Source organism: Bison bison, unplaced genomic scaffold, assembly GCF_000754665.1.
Source record: "Bison bison bison isolate TAMUID 2011002044 unplaced genomic scaffold, Bison_UMD1.0 scf7180017864473, whole genome shotgun sequence".
Taxonomy (NCBI): Eukaryota; Metazoa; Chordata; class Mammalia; order Artiodactyla; family Bovidae; genus Bison; species Bison bison.
Window position 1 is genome coordinate 11,253,861 of NW_011495034.1, and position 2,169 is coordinate 11,256,029.

General features: G+C 45.3%; 1 pseudogene; it reads left to right on the top strand.

Annotated features, from left to right (window-relative positions):
• Positions 1 to 317: 317 nt before the first annotated feature.
• LOC105004245 lies at positions 318 to 1,386 on the top strand (annotated as a pseudogene).
• Positions 1,387 to 2,169: the final 783 nt, after the last annotated feature.

Sequence of the window (2,169 nt, forward strand, 5' to 3'; positions counted from 1 at the left end):
TGATCTCTGGTTCCTCTGCCTTTTCTAAAACCAGCTTGAACATCAGGAAGTTCATAGGTCACATATACTACTCTGTGCTATACAGTTGGTCTTTGTTGTTCCTCTACTTTATATATAGTAGTGTATTTATGTTAATCCCAACCTCCTAATTTATCCCTCCCCCCAGAATACTATTAATTTTTATCTGTGCTTAATAGTTGATACTTCTTTCAATATTACTATCCTGCTTTCTTTTAGGTGAAAGTGAATGTTTCTGGGCAGAGCGGGAAGAGGCAGGCGGCAAACCAGCTTGGGGAGGCACTTGCGGGGCTGCAGCATTGCGGAGGGGCCATGACAGAATCACCCCTGAAAGTTTGCATCGTGGGCTCGGGGAACTGGGGTTCAGCTATTGCAAAAATAATTGGTAATAATGTCATGAAACTTCAGAAGTTTGCCTCCACGGTCAAGATGTGGGTCTTTGAAGAAATGGTTAATGGGAGAAAACTGATAGACATCATAAATAACGACCATGAAAATGTAAAATATCTCCCTGGACACAAGCTGCCAGACAATGTGATTGCAGTCCCCAACCTCAGTGAGGCTGTGTGGGATGCAGACCTGCTGGTGTTTGTGATCCCCCACCAGTTCATCAACAGCATCTGCGAGGAGATCTCTGGGAAAGTGCCCAAGGGCGCCCTGGGCATCAGCCTCATCAAGGGCATAGATGAGGGTCCCCAGGGGCTGAAGCTCATTTCTGACATCATCCGAGAGAAGATGGACATTGACGTCAGTGTGCTGATGGGCGCCAACACTGCCAATGAGGTGGCTGCCGAGAAGTTCTGTGAGACCACCATCGGCAGCAAGGTAATGGAGCATGGCCTCCTCTTCAAAGAACTTCTTCAGACTCCAAATTTTCGAATTAAGGTGGTTGCTGAGGCAGACGCTGTTGAACTTTGTGGCGCTCTGAAGAACATTGTGGCCGTGGGAGCCGGGTTCTGCGACGGCCTCCACTGCGGCGACAACACCAAAGCTGCCGTCATCCGCCTGGGGCTCATGGAAATGATCGCCTTCGCCAGGATCTTCTGCAAGGGCCACGTGTCCAAAGCCACCTTCCTGGAGAGCTGCGGCGTGGCCGACCTGATCACTACCTGCTACGCGGGCCGGAACCGCAAGGTAGCTGAGGCCTTTGCGGCGACCGGAAAGACCATTGAAGAACTGGAGAAGGAGATGCTGAACGGGCAGAAGCTGCAAGGACCACAGACTTCTGCCGAGGTGTATGGCATCCTCAAACCGAAGGGACTGCTGGACAAGTTTCCATTGTTCAGGGCGGTGTACCAGATCTGCTATGAAGGCAGGCCTGTTGAAGAGATGTTGTCTTGTCTCCAGAATCATCCGGAGTATACATAAAGGGAATCCTGCAGCACGTTAGGGAAAGTCCTGCCTTTCTGATTGCTTGTCTGGATTCAAATGGAAACCAGGATTTGGCCACAAGATGCTTGTGTGACCGTAACCCCATCACAGGTGCTGTGAATTTTTACAGGTTCATTTTTTAGCATATATGAGTCTGTGTGTGTTCCTTCCTTGTTCTGTGGATGTTTCTATGAACCAAAATTAAAGGCCCCTTTAAAAATTACTTCTGAAATTCTCCCACTCTGATACTTTATAAAATTGGAACTATCAAGCATTGCCATATATACACTACCACATGTAAAATAGATAGCTGGTACACAGGGAGCCCAGCCTGGAGCTCTGTGATGCCCTAGAGGATGGGATGGGAGTGGAAGGAGGCTTAAGAAGGAGAGGAGATATGTATAATTATGGCTGATTTGCAGTTGTGGTAGGATAGAAACCAATACAACATTGTAAAGCAGTTTTCCTCCAATTAAAAAACAAATTTAAAAAGAAAGATTGGAACTATCACAGCTAAAAGTTTTGAATCTAATTCATATGCATTTTGGTGAAGGAATTTTTTTTTCTCATTCTCTTAATTTAGCCAGCATTAACATGGTAGAGTGCCAGAGTGAGTGGGTTCAAAAATCTATATACTGTAACTTTTAAATACTGTCTCAGAACCAACATAATCAACTACTTTGATTTTGGGTTGATGCATTATTTTAAACAATTATGTATTTTTAATTAGGCTATATATATTCCTCTCATTTCAGTTTTCTGCATTTTTAGCCTCTTTTC